This window comes from Sorex araneus, chromosome 6 (genome assembly GCF_027595985.1).
Source record: "Sorex araneus isolate mSorAra2 chromosome 6, mSorAra2.pri, whole genome shotgun sequence".
Lineage (NCBI taxonomy): Eukaryota > Metazoa > Chordata > Mammalia > Eulipotyphla > Soricidae > Sorex > Sorex araneus.
Window position 1 is genome coordinate 53,357,953 of NC_073307.1, and position 20,341 is coordinate 53,378,293.

A 20,341-nucleotide genomic window follows, 5' to 3' on the forward strand; every position below is an offset into this window, starting at 1 on the left:
GCCCACCAGGGTGCAGAGTCAGGAGTCAGCCCCACCCCCACCCCCACCCAAGGATCACACGATGAGAGTCACAAACAGGCCTTGTGGCTGCTTTGGGCGTGATTTTATGAGGCCTCAATGGACTGTTAGAATTGCCAGCATGCGACCAGCACGGCCCCAGCTGACCTCTGGGTTTCAGAGGAAGTGGGTTGGCTTTACGGCAGCTGGAGGAAGGAGGCCCTCGCCCCCCGTCTGATGGCAGATCCCCCAACCAGCCCCGAACAGCACCCAGGAGTCCCATGGGGCAGCCAGCGGCTCCCCGGCTCGGTCAGGCTGGCCACTCGGCACCCCCGGGGCCCCCTTCTCCTTTCACCAAGCCACCCCCTGGGACGGACATATCAGGAAATCACCCAAGTGACACGGTGTGACAAATGTCCCTGCCTGGCCACACTCCCAGAAGGAGGGGCTCAGAGTGATGCCTGCCCTGCTCGTCTGGGTCCTGCCCACTCCACCCTGCCGTCACCCCAACAGGAGGGCGCGTCCAGCTCCTCAGCACACTCCGGGCAGGCCCAAAGGGGCCCCGTCTGCCTGTGAGCTGGGGCTCAGAAGCTCCGCCCCGAAGGCCTGGCGGGTGGGGGGCAGGTAGCGGGCCACAGCCAAACCTGCTCCCTGGGCGCCTCAGCCCCTTCCCTTCCTACTGGACTCCGCCGTCCCACGAGCTCAGTTCCCTGCCCCACGACCTGTACCCACTGGACTCAATGCGCAAAGACCTAGCCAGTGTCACGGGCCACTGCGCCAGGACTCACAGCCAGCCACTTGCAACAGAGATTTGGGAAGATGACACGGCTTCAGCCGTGCCAGTGTCTACCCGTCTCCGTTCCAAGACAGCACCGGCAACCCTGCTGAGGAAACAGGGGAGCACACCACTAAAAGCTATTTTTAAATTAATTAAAATTCTGTACAAAGTTTGGTAAGGAATGGTGATGTTTGAAGTATGAACCCAGGGCAAGAGATAGTACGGCGGGGGGGGGGGGGTGGGCGCAGAGTGGGGGAGCGATAGTATAGTAGGGAGGGCATTCGCCTTGCATGTGGCTGGCCCAGGTTCGATTACCAGGACCCACATGGTCCCCCAAGCACTGCCAGGAGTGATTCCTGAGTGCAGAGCCAGGAGTAACCCCTGAGTAACCGGGTGTGACAAAACAAAACAAAACAAAACAAAAAGCGGGGGGTGGGGGGGGGGAGAGAGAGAGAGAGAGAGAGAGAGAGAGAGAGAGAGAGAGAGAGAGAGAGAGAGAGAGAGAGAACAAGGCATAGGGAATGTGCCACGCATACGGCTGACCTGGGTTCAAACCTGGCACCCCATAGGGTCCTGCGAGCCCCATCAGAAGTGATCCCTGAGCACAGAGCCCGGAGTCAAGCCCTGAGCACCACCAGGTATGGCTTCCGAAACCGTCCCCCAGTGAAGTCTGGGCAGTGTGGCCGGGCTTTGCAAGCTGGAGGTCTGGGTTCCACCCAGCAGCACAGCACCCCGAGTACACTGTAGGAGCCGCCCAACACCATCAGGTGTGACCCCACGCATCCCCCCCCAAAAGAGTCCCAGAGAACCAGGAGGTGGCACAAGGGCTGGAGCACATGCTCTGGGCACTAGACGCCTGGGTCAAGCCTTGGCACTGCAAGGTCCCCGAGCACTGCCAGGAGTGACTCCCGAGCACTGAGCCTGGAATCGCCCTGAACCCAAGCCATAAAGGAAGCCTGAACACTTGATCATTGCAAGGAGGGATTTCAGGACCAGCCAGTGAGCCCACAGGCTTCTTCCTGGCGCCACAAACAGCTTTTCAGGAAAGAAAACAGCTTCCAAGGGCACTCGGGGCAGGAAGTGCTGCCCGCGCACTCGGCACTCCCGCTGACGGACTCCGTCTTGCCTGCACAGGAGCCGCGCAGGGAGACCAGCCCAGCCTTCCTGCCCCGGAGCCCGGCCTCCTGCAGAACTAGTCTCGGTCCCCCCCATGGATGTGTCCAGACCTGCTGGCGAGTTCCAGCAGGCGGGCCGGGAGAGGCCGGCCCAGCGACCCTCTCAGCCTGACCCACACAGGGATTTGGTGGCGGGGGGGGGGGGGCACCGGAGGCCCTGAATTTAGACCAATCTGGACATGTTGATCTCCACACCCCCCCCCCACCGCCCCAACCTCACTCTCCGGCACTGACTCTCCTCTTCTGTTTGTCACTCTGAGTCTCTTCACTCTCCTTTTGTCCCCCTGACTGTTTCTGTCACTATCCCCATCTTTGTCTTTCCATCTCTCTGTCTCTCGCGCTCTCTTACACACACACACACACACACACACACACACCCTTCACTCTCTCACACTGAGTCTACTTTACATCTCTGCTTCTTTCCATCACTCTGTCCGTCACTTTCTTCCTGTCTCCCTCTGTCTCATCGTCTCTCTGCTTCCCCACCTCTCGCTCTCTCTGTCTCTCTCGTGTGTTTTTTCATGTCTCCATCTCTGTCTCTGTCTGTCTCTCTCTGTGTCTGTCCTTCCATCTCTCCATCTCTGTCTCTCTGTCTGTCTCTCTCTGTGTCTGTCCTTCCATCTCTCCATCTCTGTCTCTGTCTGTCTCTCTCTGTGTCTGTCCTTCCATCTCTCCATCTCTGTCTGTCTGTCTCCCTCTGTCCGTCTCTGCCTCTGCCTCTCTCGCACACAGAGCCGCGGCCGGCGGGGTCCCCGGCAGGGGCGCGGCGCAGAGCGGCTGCCTACCTTCCTGGCGGGCGAGTGGGGCCAGCTGGCCGGGCTGCGGCGGGACTGGGAGCCTTCTCCAGCGCTCGGTCTCATCCGAGAGCAACACACCTCATGTCTGCGTCAGCTCGGAAATTCTTTCAGAGACCCACCCTCCAAAGTTGCAAGTCAAGATTTCCGACTGCGGCGGCCCGTGACGTGGGGCCCGGCTACTGGATGGCGCCGTGGGTCCGTCCAGGTGCATGGGGCTTCCTGTCTGGCCACTGGGCGTGCGGAGGGCTGGCACTCGGGGCTGCTCCGAGCGTGCCTTGCCCCGCGGCATCTGCAGGGGCCCAGAGCTCGGCCGGCAGCCCCGCCCGCTCGCGGGCAGAGGGTCCGAGGGCCCGAGCCCTTTCCAGCAGGGCCTTCTGCTAACTCAGGCACCGCCAGGCGCATCAGCCACAGGAGCGCAGTTCCCCCGGCTCCTCGCCAGGAGCAGAACCCCGCTCTGGGGACCACGGAGGGGCCGGGCAGGGCCGGGGGGCCTGATGGAGCCGCCCGGGCAGTGCGCTCTGCTTCTGTCCCTGTGGGCCTGCGCGAGTGGCCCGTGCGGAGCGGCCCGAGAAGCCCCGGGGCCCCTGCGAGAGGCGCCCCGTCCCGACAGGGCTGGAAGGAGGGCTGGCGCCGTGCGGGTCTCTCCCACTCTCTCTCGCCCAGAGATGAAAGAGCTCGGAGCCGAGCAGGGGCTGCCGGGAGGTGCCCCGGCAAGGCAGAGCGCTGGGCAAGTCACTGCATGCGCCCACACGCACCCCAAGAGCCAGGCCTGCACTCCTGCCGCTGGGCGGCACCGCCCCGATGGGTGCCCGCTCGGCATGGCAGAGGGCACCTTCCTCCTCTTCCTCCTCCTCCTCTTCCTCCTCCTTCTCTCCATCCTTTTTTTCTCTTCCTCTACTTCCTCCTCTTCCTCCTCCTCTTCCTCCTCTTCCTTCTTCTTCTCTCAATCCTTTTCTTTCTCTTCCTCCTCCTTCTCTCCATCCTTTTCTTTCTCTTCCTCCACTTCCTCCTCTTCCTCCTCCTCTTCCTTCTCCTCCTGTTCCTCCTTCTTCTCTCCATCCTTTTCTTTCTCTTCCTCCTCCTTCTCTCCATCCTTTTCTTTATCTTCCTCCACTTCCTCCTCCTCCTCTTCCTCTTCTCCATTCTCTTCTTTATCATCTTCTTCCTTCTCCTCCTCTTCCTCCTCCTTCTCTCCATCCTTTTCTTTCTCTTCCTCCACTTCCTCCTCTTCCTCTTCCTCCTCCTCTTCTTCCTCCTCCTCTTCCTTCTCCTCCTCTTCCTCTTTCTTCTCCCCATCCTTTTCTTTCTCTTCCTTCTCCTTCTCTCCATCCTTTTCTTTCTCTTCCTCCACTTCCTCCTCTTCCTCTTCTTCCTCTTCTCCATTCTCTTCTTTATCTTCTTCTTCCTTCTCCTCCTCTTCCTCCTCCTTCTCTCAATCCTTTTCTTCCTCTTCCTCCTCTTCTTCCTCCTCCTCCTCCTCCTCCTCCTCCATGTCCTTGCTAGGTGAAGGGGGTGAATGGTGACAGCCTCACAGGGCAACACCAGTGTCCAACTATTGTCATCCCTCAAATGTCTCTGATGAATCCAGGCCCACCGAGGAAGATTCGAGCTGTGCTTCCACCCCTCAACCCCACCCCCAGCGATTCTTGATTTTCTTTTCTCTTGCTCCATTCTTCTTTAAAAGATCACTTGGCGGTGCGGGGGAGTCGGGGACCACAGCCAGCGGGGCTCAGCAGTGAGCACTGGTGACCCTGTGTGCCGGGGTCCAAACCAGGGTTGGCCCACCCCCTCTCTCCGGCCTTCTCTCCCCTTCCTCTCTCTCTTTCCTTCCTTGCTCTCCTCTCCCTTCCTCTCTCACAAGGGTTCCGTCTATCATTTTTGTGGGGAAGGGAGGGGTGAGGTCAAGGCATCTGAGTGGGGGACTTTGAGGGAGAATGAAGATCTCATGTCCTCGGCCGGCGGGATCTCACCCACTTTACGGCCACAGAACCCTGCATCTGTGGGTTTTGCCTTTTTGTTTTTCTGTCTTTTGTTCTTTTTAAAGGACTCTGATTTACAAAGTTGTTTTAGTTGCGTTGAGGCATGTAATATGCAACACCAATGCCACCCCTGACATCAGCTTCCCTCCACCAGGGTCCCCAGATTCCCTCCCCACCCCCACCTCAGCCCAACCCCCACCAGTCACCTGGACAGGCACATTACAAAGGTCCAGGGGTTCGCAGCTTAGACCTCGTGTTTTCCCCGGTGCTGAGTCTGTGCTTTGGGTCTCTGGCTATGCCAATCACCACTCACCCACATCACCAGTGTAACTGACGCCTGACGCCTGTTTGGTTTCTTTTTTTTTTTTTTCTTTTTGGGTCACACCTGGCCATGCACAGGAGTTACTCCTGGCTCTGCACTCCTGGCCATGCACAGGAATTACTCCTGGCAGTGCTCAGGGGACCATATGGGATGCTGGGATTCGAACCCAGGTCGGCTGCCTGCAAGGCAAAGACCCTACCCGCTGTGCTATTGCTCCAGCCCACTGTTTGGTTTCTTTCCTTCTCTGTCCATCTCATCCCTAAACTCTGCAGTCCGGGGGGATCCAGGCATCCCCTTTCACTGCAATTCACTTCCTCCTCCAGCTATTCTCTGTTTCACAGGTGAGTGCGATCGTCGTGTATTTGTCTTTCCTCTTCTGACTCCCTTCACTCACCATGAGGTCTTCCAGCGCCAACCGGGTTGCAGCCGATCCGATTGCATGTTTGAATGCATCTGGCAGGAGAGCAGACATCCCGGGCTAGCGGCCAGGCTGAGAGGGGCTGCTGTCCCTCCTGCCTGACCGGAAGCCGCAGACCCGCCGTGGGGCCCTGACTCTCTGACTCTGAGTCCTGGTGAGATGACATCTCTTCGCTCTGCCCCTCTCAGCTCTGTCTCCCTGTGTCTCTCCCGTCCCCTGCCGCCTTGAGTCTTCCTCAGCCCGGCTGCACAGGGGCCTCTAGCGTGGCCGTGGCTCCCCTCGCTCCTTCCCAGAGGGGAACAGGCAATTTCCGCCCCTCACATGCCCCAACTTTGTCCGTGTGTCCGTACCAAGAGTCCCAGTCCCCAGCACCCACCTCGGATGCTGTTGAAACCACTTCACTTCCCTGCCAGAGGGGCCCTGGGAGCTGGCTGGGCGCTGCACCACGTGAACACCCCACACGGGCCTCACCCTGAGGGTAGCCGGGGGAGGCTCGTTCCTGAACCCCTGCCTTCCCTTCCTCCACGCCAAGCCAAGGACCAACAAGGACGTCGAGATGCCAGAGGAGGCTGAGCAGGAAGGACCGACGCAGCACAGGGCGCCCCCGCCCCCCTCCCTACACCCACTGTCCTACTCACTGAGGCTGGGGCCACTGGGGACACACGTCCACACGTCCAATCTTCGGTGGCCCGATCTACGCCACCAGGGGCCCCAGAGAGAGAAGAGGGCCAGAGGCTGTCGCACGTCCCAGGGCAAGAAAAGCCCAGACAAGTGGGTTCTTTGTTTGTTTTGGGGTCACACCCAGTGATGCTCAGGGGTCACTCCTGGTGGGGCCCAGGGGACCACATGGGACGCCAGGGATTGAACGAGGACCGGCTATGTGAGAGGCCAGCACCCTCCCGCTGTCCAAGCGCCCCAGAACTCTGAGATGGTGCTGTGCCCCTTCCCTTCCTCCCTCCCTGGCACCTCCAGACAATCGTGCCCGTGCCCGGCCCACTGCCGAGAGCAGCCTGGGAAGCTCGATGGAGCGGGTGTGTGCGTGGGCGCCACGGCGCCCAGGCGGTACTTAACTGTCCTGTTTTATGAGACAACTTTAGAAGCGAGAGGCTATTAAATCCGCTTCTGCTCGGAATTCACATGAATGGACAGCTAGGCTGCGTGTGTGTGTTAATCTCTCAGGAACTCTCTGCACTGAAAAAAAAAAAAGTGACCTTCACACCTCGAGAACGGAGGCAGTGAGGAAGCCGGGCGAGTGGGGCAGCGGGTGCGGGGGGTGTATGGTGGGGAGACAAGGAGCAAAGGGGACGGATTCTTCGGCCCAGAGAGCTGGTGAGGGGACATGGCTCAGAGGATGGGGTCACTGGGAATTCGTGGGCGGACGTGGCTCAGGTGAGGGGGGGTACTGTCGGCTAACTGCATGGATTTAAGAGGGGCATGGACAGCCTGTGAAAACACAAGGCAGGTCCAGAGGCCCAGGGAGGGGCTCAGCAAGGAGAGAGAAGTGGACACTGGCCCGCAGGACAGAGAGGACGAGGCCCCCCTCTGCAGCTCGGCCAGGCAGGGCCTGGGGGACAGGGCAGCACAGGCGGGGGGGCAGGAGCTTCTGAGAGTCCCGGGTGGGCTATGGGCAGAGCCAGCCCTGACCCTGAGCTCTGGGTACTGCCTTGGAGCCACACCCAGCAGGCGCAGGCCAGCACTGGGGCTCCCTCCTGCAGAGAACTGCTCCAGCCCCACTGAACCCATTTTCTAGAGCACATCTTGAATCTGATGTGTCTTTTCCTCAAAGGCGAGACTCCCTGCCCAGAAGCTTCTGGAATACAAACGGACCCTGACTGACCCCATTCCCAGAGCCATCACTCAGCAAACTCGGCATCTTGAAAGGGTCAGCTCAGCATTTCCTCCGAGTGCCTGATATTCCGGCCATGGCTGCGGGTCCCATATCTAGCAGGAATGCAGGCACACACACACATGTGCACATATGCACACACACATAGGCACACATGTGCACACATGCACACACATGCACAGATATAGACACACATGCACACACACGCACACACACCACACACACTTGCACAGACATAGACACATGCACACATATGCACACTCACATAGGCATACATGTGCACACATGCACACACATACACACACCACAGATACACATGCAAGCAGACACGCACACATATACATAGATATATGCACATGCACAGAAACATACAGACATACATGCACACACATGCACAAACAGTACACATATATACATCCACGCACACACAGACATACACATACACACACATACAGACCACATGTACACATACACACAGACACACACACGCACACAGACACACAGATACCCTTTTGCAACACCCGGGGTCCCATAGCAGAGCCACAGGGACCTATTCTGGGCACAGTTGACACTCTGAGGGTGTCAAACTCAAGGCCTCACACTAGCCAGGAGTCACCTCCAGGTCTCTCCTCATCTCAAGGTTCCCACAGAGTTTCCAAAATCAAACGTGCACACACAGACGGGCATGTCAGTCAAACTGCGTGTCCGTGAAAAGCGAGAGGCAAAGGCCTGGAGCCGCCCCCGACGTGGCCAGCGCCTGCCGTGAAGACGGGGAGCTACTGACAGGAACAGCCGTGCCTGTGCCCCCACTCAGGCCTGACCCGCGGCTCCTGGTCCCACACGGGCCCCCTGAGCCTCCATCTGCACCCGATACACGCCATGGAGTCTGGGCGCCCCGCGGCGAGCGTTAGTCACGGATGGACACCACTCGTGCCGTGCTCTCGCAGCTGGGGGTACCTTCTGCTGTGGCTCTTCCTCCTTCCATGGCACTTTCATTCCTTCAACAATTATTTACTGCGCCTGAAAAAGAGAGACAGCGCCGTGAGTGCCCCGGACCCCCGTTCCCAGCTCCTGACATGACCGAGCTCCAGCCGGGCTGGGAAAACAGCCCCGCAATCCCCACGGGTGCCGCGCCAGCCCAACTGAGCCCCACTGCAGGGCAGAACTGGAACCTTCTGGAAGACACTAGGGTCTCTGAGCAGTATGGCCCTGCCCAAGGGGATCAGAGCTAGCACCAGGGTTAGATACACACACGTACACATGGACATGCACACACAGACACACACACACGCACATACAGACACACACATACACAGACACACATACACAGACACACATGCACACACAGACACACATAGACACACACACATATACAGACACGTGCACACACAGATACATAGACATATACACACGCACATAGACACACGCATATACAGACACACATCATACACAGATACACACGCACACATGTGCACAAACATACACACATGCACACAGACATGCACACACACATACAGACACACAGACACATGCACACACAGACATAAAGCCGGCTCTGCAAACAGCCAGTCCCAGCCCTGGCACATACATGCTCCTTGAGCAGAGTCAGGAGTCACCCTGCCCCAAACCTCCCACATAAAAAAACTAAAAAAGATGAAGAAAATTCTTCAAACTGGCTTCTTCTATTGAAGCTTCAAATAATGAAAAATCAACCTTATTTTTTTCCCTATTACCCTGATTTAAGTTAGACACTCAGATACCTCATAACTTGGCTAGAATGACTCTATCACTTAGCTTCGTCCCAACAGAGTTTCTGAGTCCTCCAGAAATAAGCCTGCCAAAGATTCTTGATGGGCTTGAGGGACCACATGGGACCCCAGGGATGGAGCAAGTGTCTGCTACACTCTTGGTCTGGCCCCAAACTTTGTTTCTCTTAGGAGAAACCAGGTCTAAGACACATTAAAGTTGACTAGGATAATAACACTACGGCTGGACATTTAGGTGAGTAATTTCCAATTATAATATTCTTTCATTCCTCCATGGATGCTCCACCCACCTGGGCAGCCGTGGAACCAGTAAGTATGGTTCACGTGAAAATAGCATATTATCATGCAAAGGCCCGTTTGCGAAACAGAATGCCAGCCCGTTTACAAGGAAATACCTGGCCTGAAACATTCAAGCGTAAACTGGGCACTGGGAGATCATTCATTTAAATATTTAAAATTACAATCGAGCAAATACCCAACCAACACAGAGCTCCAAATACGAAATGCAAAACCAATGATTTCCGTAGGAGTCAGAGCTTCAGGGTCTGAGAGACAGAACAGCGAGGAGGTGCCTGCCTTGTAAACAGCCAACCTGGGTTCGATCCCTGGCACCCCACAGGAGTGATCCTTGAGCACAGATTTCAAATTTTAGTTAAAAATCTTAATAGTGTGAGGAATCAAACCCAGGACCTCACACATCCAAGGCATGTATGAGTTCTACCAGGAAGCCACATTTCCTTGACTCTTAATTTTTTTTTAAATATAAAGTACTCACAAAGATCATCAGCAACAACAAAGATCTTTAAAACCCCATCAAAAACTGGGGAGAGGAAATGAACAGACATTTCCCTAAGGAGGACCAATGGATGGTCCTCCAACAGACATACAGAAAAATAATGCTCATTATCAGTTATTACTGGGGAAATCCAAATCAAGACAATAACGAGATGTCATCTTATACGACTGAAGATGGCACAAGCTGTGTTGGCAGGATGTGGTGATAAAGGAACCGTCATCCACTACTGTGGGAATGTGGTCCTGTGGGAAACAATATGGAGGGTACTGAGTAAATCAGAATTGATTCACTGTATTACTCATTGCAGCACTCAGTACAATAGCTAAGGTTGGAATCAACCTTGATGTCCAACAACAGGTAAGTGGATCATGAAGATGTGGTATATATATATATATATATATATATATATATATATATATATATATATATATATACCATGGGATAATATGCAGCTGTAAAGAATGATAGAATCATGCAATTTGCAGCAAGATGGATGGAACTGGGAGACATCATGTTAAGACATCCTGAAGTAAGCCAGAAGAAGAAGGATAAACACAGAATGATATCACTTACAAAGTGGGATTTAGAATAACTGGATGAGGAAATGCAATGTTTTAAGGGCGCATGCCCAGATTAACCTTGGCCTGGGGTGTAGGGAGGAGAAGGAAAGAAAGAGCAGAGAGAAGAGGAGAGGAGGTAGATTAGAAGCAACGGGAGCCAGGCAGAAAGGTGGTGTTAAGGAATGTCGGAGCCAAGTATGGAAACCACAGGGCCAGCAACACAGAAATCAGGAGTTCAGCAACCAAACTTAGACGGGTGCCTGTCGAGCGGGCAGGCTGGGGTGGGGGCAATGGGAGGGAACCTGGGGACATTAGTGGAGGGAGGTTGGCACTAGTGGTGGGATCAGTGCTGCAACGTCTAAAACAACATGAATAACTTTGTAAATTATGGTGCTTTAATAAAACTTTTTACAATTCTGGGGGCTGGAGGGATAGTACATCAGATGGGGGCGCTTGCCTTGCACGTGGCCAACTAGCGTTTGACCCTCAGCACCTCCTAGGGTCCCCTAAGCCTACCAGGAGTGACCCCTAAGCACAAAGTCAGGAGTAAGCCCTGAGGGCCGCCAGGTGTGGCCCCCAAACAAAAACAAACATCTGGCCTGTTGGACCTGGAGACATAGTACAGTTGGAAAGGTTCTTGCTTTGCATGCGGCCAACCTGGGATGGATCCCCGGCACCGCATATGGTCCTCTGAGCCCCACCAGGAGTGATCCCTGAGCACAAAGACAAGAGCAACCCCTGAGCACAGCCAGGTGTGGCCCCCAAACAAAATCAACACAAACAAAAAACAAACCCCGGGTTTGATTCCCAGCAATCCATATGGTCCCCTGAGCACTGCCAGGAGTAATTCCTGAGTGCAGAGTCAGGAGTAACCCCTGAGCATCGCTGGGTGTGGCCCAAAAAGCCAAAAACAAAAACAGATGCAAGGCAACACCCCAGCCCCTCAAAGTCCTATAATTTTGTGACCCTGTGACAGCTGGAACAGATTGCCATATTCTTTCCCGTTGAACTTCATGGCTGATTTTCACAGTGCCTCCAGGGGTCCCAAACGGCGATGGCTGAAGTCAGCGAGAAACCTGGTCTGTAGTCACCGTAGCCCCAAGGCCTGGAGACTTCCACACTGGTAAGCACTGACGCCCATCAAGCAAGCGCCACACCTTCCACGTCGGGGGTGACCCGTCCTCCCTGCCACCGTCAGGTGCCCAGACGCATGCCACACCAATACCATGCAAAGTCAAGCAAAGGAGAAGCCAACCAGGGCGGGTGCACCAGCTGCCTTCCGGAGCGCCGGGGACAGAACGACCTGCCGCAGGGTGCGATTCCCGTCTGTCACACACTCCCCCCAGCCCAAACCTGGCCGCTTCACTTGGTAACGCCACCCCTAACTAACACATTTCCGGTCGTGAGCTGGCATGCAGCACCAGTGGAGTGCTATGGCCGGTGACGTCTGACACCACAGTGTGACCGAATCCGGGGCTCATCCCGCCCTGAGTGGACGCTGGGTGGGCAGCTCTGCTTTGCCTAAAGTGACCTCCGGGCAGAGGTTTCCCTTTCTACCATGCCACAGACGACTTGGATTTTAATTTTTTTTCTTCTCCTAATCATGAATTTAAAGCCTTTTTATTATTTATTTATTTTTTTTTTCCTGATTGGGATGAAAGAAAAACTGGAGACGCGGAGGTGACCAGGGAAAAGGGGGCTGAGCGCCTGAAACTGGGGGCTTAATCCCTATTGGGCTCTGGTCCATGGCACTGGATTTTAGGGTACGGAAAGGGTTGTTTTTGGTGTCTGAAGTCATGGCACAGAAAAATTATACAGGAACAAACTCCTGGTTAAAGGGGGCCGGGGTTGGGCCTCCCACAGGGTCCGGGGGTATTCTAACGGGGTCACAGAAGCGTCAAGCACAGGGGACTGAGCTGTAGAACTGGGGGCCCCGGGAAGGGGACACGTTCAGAAGGGGCCAGGGGGGGAAAGGCTGCAGAACCCGGGTCCCGGGCCGTCTGGGCCCGCCCCGCCGTGGCAGAGGTCGGGGCTCAGCATCTGCTGGCCCGGGGGTGCTCCCGGGGAGGCCCGGCCCCAACCCACCCCCACCCCGCCGGCCCGAGCGGGCCCTGGGCCCGGGCCAGGCTGCCCGCCCTGAGCCCCCGGCGCCCCCCGCGCACCTGCCCGGGTCCCGCCGAGGCTCCGCAGGCCGGGCGCGCTGCATCCTGGGACCGGGGACCCCGCCGGCGCCCACTGCCCCTCCCGGCGCGCTCGGCCACGCCAGCGCCAGGGCACCCCGCGGACCCCTCCCCGGCCCGCGCCAACGCCCCGCGACCCGGTAACTGCCCGCGCGTGCCCGCCGCGCGCAGGAAACTTCCGGAACGGTGCCAGGAAGCGACGCCGGCCTCTCTCTCTTTCTCTTTCCCCATCCCCAGCCGTGCTCTGGGCTGACTCCCGGCTCTGTGCTCGGGGATCACTCCCGGTTCTATGCTCAGGGATCAGCCCTGCTCTGTACTCGGGGATTACTCCCGGCTCTGTGCTCTGGGATCACTCCCAACGCGCACCAGGGCTCTATCTGGGATTGAACGCGGGCTGGCTGTGTACAAGGCAAATGCTTTACCTGCTGTACAATAGTTTTTTTAGACCTTTTAAAACCTTTATAAACTGGGCTGGAGCAATAGCACAGCGGGTAGGGCGTTTGCCTTGCATGTGGCTGACCCGGGTTTGATTCCCAGCAACCCATATGGTCCCCTGAGCACCGCCAGGAGTAATTCCTGAGTGCAGAGTCAGGAGTAACCCCTGAGCATCGCTGGGTGTGGTCCAAAAAGCCAAAAACAAAGACAACCAAAAAAAAAGTGGAAAAAAATACCAGTTGAAGTGAAGATAATTTATCTTTTTTTTTTTTTTTTTTTTGCTTTTTGGGTCACACCTGGCGACGCACAGGGGTTACTCCTGGCTCTGCACTCAGGAATCACTCCTGGCGGTGCTCAGGGGACCATGTGGGATGCTGAGAATCGAACCTGGGTCAGCCGCGTGCAAGGCAAACGCCCTACCTGCTGCTGTGTTATCACTCCAGCTCCGAAGATAATTTATCTTTATAGGGTACCCTGGAACTCAAATAAGCTTCATGCTTGAGTCAAAAATTAAAAAAAGTAAGTTTTACTTTTTGAGTCTATTAAAAATACAAACGATCCCTGGCTCTTCCTGATCTTCTCCTGTGAGGAACGCTGAGCCAGGGACCATGAGAAAGGCTCAGCAGCACCACTGGCCGCTGGATCAGGAAATGCCACGGTGGCTGTCCTCCAGAGACAAGGAGCAGGTGCTGGGCAGTGAGTTATCTGCCTGTGGCTGACCCCGCCGTGGTCCCTGGTCCCCTGAGCCCCGTGAGCCCCACCACAAGTGAGCACCGCCAAATGTACGGCCTAGAAGTGCCACGGAGGAGGTGGAAAGCAGGGACCCCTTCTGTGCCATTTGTGTGGGAGCAGAAACTGGCATATCCCCAATGGAAAACAGCATAGAGAGCCCGAAAACTAGGAAGTGCTGGGGAGGGGGCGGGAGGAGGTAGTTTCAATTCTAGGTGTGCACCTGATCTGGGTTCAACCCCCAGCACACAGTCCCCTGAGCATGGCCAGATACGGCCCTAGGGACTCCGGAGCACTGCTGGGTGTGGTCTGGCGGCTCCCAGCGCTGCCGCGGTGGCCCCAGCAGTGTGAGGCCCTTGGGCTGAGCCCTGGCCTTCCTGGGCACAGCCAGGGAAGGTGTCCGTGAGCTTCTTGGTCAGGACGGCGCTGTGTGTGTTGTGTGCTTTCACTGGCTGACTCACAGCTCCAGCTGCACGGCTAAGGTGGGCCAGGCAGCCGGCTGCCTCTGTCCCGCCGGCATTCCAGGTGGCACGCCGCTTGGCACGCCGCTGTGTGGGAGAGCCCAGTCGCCCGGGGCGAGGATGTCAGTGCTGACCTAGAATAACTGGACCGCTGGACAGAGCCAGGCCAGCCCCCGCAGTCAGTGATGTCACGAACACAACAGGCCGCGCTGCCAATGGTCTCCGCGGTTTGGAGTTTGGGCGGTGGTTCTCTCCCTGCCGGTCCCTGGGTGCGGCCTGCTGTACTATCTGTCCATTTTCAAAGCCTTTCCGGAGGGGTGCTGGCGTGACTCCCGACCCGTCAGGGATTGGGACTATTTGGGATCACCCCCACATGTGACTCTGACCCCATGACTGGTTTGTCATAAACTCACATGGCGAGCGGAAAAGCTGTTACCAATATGTTTTCTTTTCCAGTTTTCCACTGCTCTCCCTCAGTTGGGGCCATCCAATTACTCATGACACTCATTAAGAGTGACATGCAATTAAGAGGGCAGAGGCCACATGCAAGCAAAGGATTCTCTGCAACACCCAGGATGCCCTGGCCTCACCGCACCTTGTCAACAGTCCAGTAGGGAAGGGACATAAGTCTTTTTATGGTAGGAAAACTAGCACTGAGTCAGGGAGGTGGTTCAAAGGGCTGGAGCTCATGCTAGCGCTCTGGGTCTGATTCCTGACACCATGTGGCTCCCCAGATATTAAGCTGGGAGCAGCCACTCTGGCCTACACTGGAAGAACCCCTGGGCACCTCTAGAGGGGGCCCGGAAAGTAAAACTGAAATTAAACACCAAGGCAAATTGGATTTTAAGAGCTCTGTAAAGACAAGGTACAGGAAAACTAATAGTCCCACATCTTCCTGAAGTGGTTGCATCTCCAACAGGAAGTGGTGGTCTTCCACTGAGGTGCTGGATCCTGACAGGAAGTGATGGTCCCCCACTGAGGTGCTAGATCCTGACAGGAAGTGGTGGTCCTCCACTGAGGTGGTGGATCCTAACAGGAAGTGGTGGTCTCCCACTGAGGTGCTGGATCCTGACAAGAAGTGGTGGTCCTCCACTGAGGTGGTGGATCCTGACAAGAAGTGGTGGTCCTCCACTGAGGTGGTGGATCCTAACAGGAAGTGGTGCTCCTTTACTACCCCAGGAGGAGGAAGAGGAGGAATCTTCGGGCTCAACAGCCAATGAGAATGCAAAAGCCACTGAGAAGTGGCGTTCTGGGACCCCCTGCATCCTCCAACGGACTACTCCTCCATGTTATGAGGTTTATAGCAGCAGCCCCTCTAGCATCTATACTAGACTTGTTAAGAAAGGGCGCTTGTGTTTGTCATGCAGTTGGGGTCTGTTCACAGTGCTTTCTGATTTCTCCAAATAAACCTATTGAGTGGGTTAACGCTGCTTTGAGGTCAGGACACACACGACACTTTTTTTGGGGGGTCACACCTGGCCATGCTCAGGGGTTACTCCTGGCTCTGCACTCAGGAATTACTCCAGGCGGTGCTCAGGGGACCATATGGGATGCTGGGATTTGAACCCGGGTCGGCCGCATGCAAGGCAAACACCCTGGCCGCTGTGCTATAGCTCCAGCCCCAGGACACACAGAGCTTAAACACACACACACACACACACACACACACACACAAGCTATCTGTGGTGGGCGCTGCAAACCATCACAGCCGCCACTTCTGAAATTTTTTAAAAATGTAAATTCTGACTCTAACTCTGGTCTGGTTTGGTTTTGGGCCACACCCGGCTGTGCTCAGAGTTCACTCCTGGCTCTGGGCTCAGGGATGACTTCTGGTGGGGCTCAGGGGGCTGCATGTGGTGCTGAGGATAGAGCGAGAGTGGGCTGTGTGCAAGGGAAGTGCCTTTATCCCCGGACTGCCTCTCTGCCCTGGAATTTAACCGTGTGACCTAGAGGATTAGGATTAGGATTGTGTCAAACCTTAAAACCCCTGAGCCTTTCTCACGGGAAAGAGAAGCATCTCCTACTAACACTTCGCTTTAGCTCTTCAAAATCTTAGAGAATTGTCCTGTGAAAGAACAAATGTCCAGAAAGGAAAAAAATGCAAGTGACCAAGGGTATCCATAAACCTCAGAGGACTACAGCTTAGTCCAACTGTCTGGAAAAGCTCAGTATCATTGTTTGTCCTTTATTTCGTTTTATTATTACTGGAATGGGGTTGGGCCATGCCCTGGTGTGGTCATCGCTTACTCCTGGTGCCTTGCTCAGGGGACTGTAGGCATTGCTGGGGATTAAACCTGGGAGGCAGTGGCTTCCCTGTACAACCTCTTGGCCCTTTTCCTTTATATAAAAAAAGCAACTGGAGAGCTTTGTGATACAAAGGCCACCCACGGTATTAAATTAGGCTCCGAGAGCTGGGGAGATTGTTGAAAGGCCCAGAACGCACACATCATCCCCCATCACATGTTCCCTGGAGCAGCACTAGAAAAACCCAGCCAGAGCACTGGGCCAGGAGTCTTCCCCCAAGCTTATGTGCCCCTCCCACCCCAAAAAAGCTGTTTTCAGTTCTGCCTTGGTTTTGTTAGTGTGATCTGTCATAATAAAATCAAGTTATTGCATCCATCAGTTTCATCCATCTCTCAAATGGCTATTTCCACCCTTTTAAGGGTTGGTGGTGGGGGACATAAGGGGTAGACCTGAGGAATGGATCCAGAACAACTGTGAAGTTTCTATAGCTCTATCTCTGAGCTATAGAAAATGGCACTTTTAATTTTTATTGATTGATTTTTGGGCTACAAGTGGCCATACTCAGAACTTACTCCTGACGCTGTAACTCAGGGATCACTCCTGGTGGTGTTTGGGGAACCACATCAGTGATGGGTATCAAACCTGGATCTCAAAGTTGTTTTGCACAGCATCCACTGGACTATCTCTCTGGCCCCAACTGGGCACTCTCTCAAAGTCACACACTGTCATAAATAGCCAGAAGCTCAGTGTGTTTGAGGCCTCACCCAGCAGTGCTCAAGGCTCATTTCTGGCTCTCTGCTTGGGGATCATTCCTCGCGGAGCTTGAGGAACCATCGGGGATGCTGAGGATAACCTAGACCAGCTCTTTGCAAGGCAAGCACCTTAACCATAGCACTACCTCTCCGGCCTCCAGAAGTTCAGTCTTTATGTCCCGTTTCCCAGCACATCCAATCCTGTTAATGCAGCCTGAGGGGGTGCCTGTGCTGGGGGTGGGGGTGTTCTGCAGGCCCCTCTGGAGCAGGAGCAGGTCACGGGAACCTGGGGGTCAGGCCTGAATGTGGCTGTAGCAGACTTAATGCCAGGCTTGCAGCCTTGCTACCTCAATCAAGGTGCCACCAGAAGGCCACAGGGGCGCACAGAAGGCTTGCAACCCAAGGGCCCTGCTTCTCACCACCCTCCCCGTGCAGCTGGGGCTATGTCGAGTCACCCTCTCGGGTATCGCCAAGATGCCAAGGGTGCCAATGCCTCCAGGGGCTGCGCTGCCTACAGAGCTGAGTGTTTCCTTCTCGGAGTCCCATGAGCCAGTTCTCCTTTCTGTCCTGCAGCCTCTGTAACTTCTCTTCTTCCTCTCATCCCGCCACAGGCCCCTCCACGCCCCCCTGCCCTCGGGCCCTCTCCAGCGTGAATACCCCCCTCACACCTTTTCCCCTTTTGGATTGGGCACCACACCCAGAAGTGCTCAGGGGACCCTTGGCGGTGGTGGGAATGAGCTGGGGTCCAGAACCCTTGGGCTCATCTCTCTTGCCTTCCTTCCTTTTTCACACACCATCACGGTGCTGATGCTGGAGTGGGAAGTCCCCGCGGTGAAACCGGGCTTCCATCCCCTGCTCCTGGCCCTGCCTGCAGCCCAGCCACGTTAGACCCGGGCTCTGCGGCTCCGGGGGGTGCTCTGACACTCTCCTCTCTCGACCACAAAGGGGCTCGGGGATTCGTTACAGGCACTCCACGCACATTACTGAAGATTTCAAGTTGGGACATTTTCTTCTTGATTTTTTTTTTCATCGATTCCTTTTTCTCTCTGAAGATTTCAAATGGGGTTGAACATGTTTAAGATTTTACCGACTTAATTTCTTTTGGTGGGGGAGAGCGAGATGGCACTCAGCAATGTTCAGGCTTTATCCCTGGCTCTGTGTTCAGGGATTACTCCTGGCAGTGCTCAGGGGACCACATGGGGCATCAGGAATTGAACCCGGGTCACTGTGTGCAGTCATAGCCCAACTTGCTGTACTATTGCCCTAGACCCTCCCAAATTGATTTTGACTGTTAACATGGGGGAGGGGCTCAATTTTGCCCTCCCCTGGAAGAGGTCCTTACTCCCCAAGTCTTCCTTTGGCATCTGTTATCTCAGAGGATGCTCATAGATGCCCTCCTTCCTTGCTCACCCAGCCTCGGCCACTGCCTTTTATGTCTGAGCCAATGACCCTCGTCTTCTCTGGGCCTGGGGAGTGCCCTGAGGCTGGCTGCCGGTGGGCACGGCCTGCAGAGGCGGGCTTGAGAGTCATAAAGTGGTTTGGCCAGGCCACTTCTTTGGGGGCCCTTCGGTGACTGATCCCTCAGAAGCCAGGAGTCTCTTCTCCTTTCCTGGGGGAGTCTGAGGCCAGCGGTGGTTCTCCAGGGCTGTATGCGGAGCGTCCACATCCCCTTCGGTGACCTGGACCTCGGCCCTGGCCGTGTCACCATCCCACAGTGTTCCCATGCCCGTGAACTGAGCCTCTTAATCCACTGGAATCAGGTGATGGCCCCTTGGAAGGGGTCAGAGGATTTACTGGGCAATTGTTTCTCAACCGCTTCCAGGAGCCCTGGTTGGCACACAATAGGGCTGCTGCCTCAACTTTGGGGGGCAGGAGCTGCCTGAGCTGAGGCTCCTCGGCTTTCCCCCCGGCAGGCCAGGATGTGGCTTTCCTGGGGCCGCCAGCTCTGGGCTCGTGTCTTCTTGCCTCTCATTCTTGTCCTTTGTCTCCTGTCTCCATGGGTCTTGGGATGCAAAGAGCATGATGAGGCCACTCAGCCAGGAGACTGGCACCCCTCTTTCCCATGCCAGCGCCTCTGGCACCAGTGGGGCTCCTGCGGAACTCTGCCCATCTCTCTGCTGGCCCACTACTGGCCACTGGATGAAGCTCCTTCCCTCCAACACAGCCACTTCTCCAAAGCTCTGGGTTCACTCCTGCCTACAGGCGTCGTCCAGATTCCTTAGCAGTGTGCCCCAGGTCGTGGGTGAGGTGACCCCAATAAACCTCTGCAGGCTGCCACATCAGGGAGCAGCACAGTGCCTGTTGAGAGGCGGGGAGCGGCGGGAACTGGCCGGCCCGGATCCGTGATCTGGGCTCTGCCCCTTTACCAGTTGGGTAATCTCGGGCCAATTGCTTCACCTCACATGTGCACCATCACCCTGGCACCCGCCTTCCAACATCGCTGTTGGGATGAGTGGGACACACACCGGTGACTGGCATCTGGGAAGTGGGCGTCAGCGATGTGGTCACTGCACACCTGTGTCCTGCCCTGACTCGCAGGTCCCTGGCGAAGGCCTGGCTTCTCCTTCCACGCTGCCCATCCGGGACACGGCCACGAGGGCCTGGCCCCTGCAGACACTGACTGGTGAGAGCACGTGGCCGGCACTTTCGGAGAGCAGATGGCACCCGCGGGGCGCCTGCAAGGCGTCACGCATCCGTCCTGAGAGATGACACCGGACGAAGGAACGTGCCGAGCCGAGGTGGTGTGCTGAGCCCCAGTGGGTGGGGGAGCACCCAGCGAGGTGCAGCGTGGCTGGGCCCGTTGCACAAGGCCCCGCGTAACCTGTTTCCGGCTGGATTTGGCTTTACCCCGGCGCTGTCCATTTCGCCACCATCCCGCCCCGGCAGAGCCATCGTGATCATGCTGAAGCATCAAAGGCATGTGGTTACTAATAATAGCCGAAATGGCCATTCTCAGACACCGGGGCACACTGGGGTCGCGAGGGAAGAAACCAGGCAGGATGACTGGGTGAGTCAGGATCACACCCTTCCCGGGACACGGGGACTCGGGGTTCCTCAGGGCCCACGAAGGCGTCTGAGACTCGCCCCACCTGTGAACGCATTAGGA

At 56.0% G+C, this 20,341-nt stretch overlaps 2 protein-coding genes across 2 annotated transcripts in view; both read right to left on the minus strand.

The window, feature by feature from the left end:
• Positions 1-20,341, minus strand: part of CERS3 (ceramide synthase 3) — a 72,594-nt gene that overhangs the window by 47,610 nt on the left and 4,643 nt on the right. Inside the window, exon 2 of the mRNA XM_004617770.2 lies at positions 8,270-8,332. The gene's annotated coding sequence lies outside the window, so the exon portion shown is untranslated. The remainder of the gene's footprint in view (positions 1-8,269; positions 8,333-20,341) is intronic.
• LINS1 (lines homolog 1) overlaps positions 1-20,341 on the minus strand; it is a 56,650-nt gene that overhangs the window by 18,319 nt on the left and 17,990 nt on the right. Inside the window, exon 7 of the transcript XR_008630773.1 lies at positions 8,270-8,332. The gene's annotated coding sequence lies outside the window, so the exon portion shown is untranslated. The remainder of the gene's footprint in view (positions 1-8,269; positions 8,333-20,341) is intronic.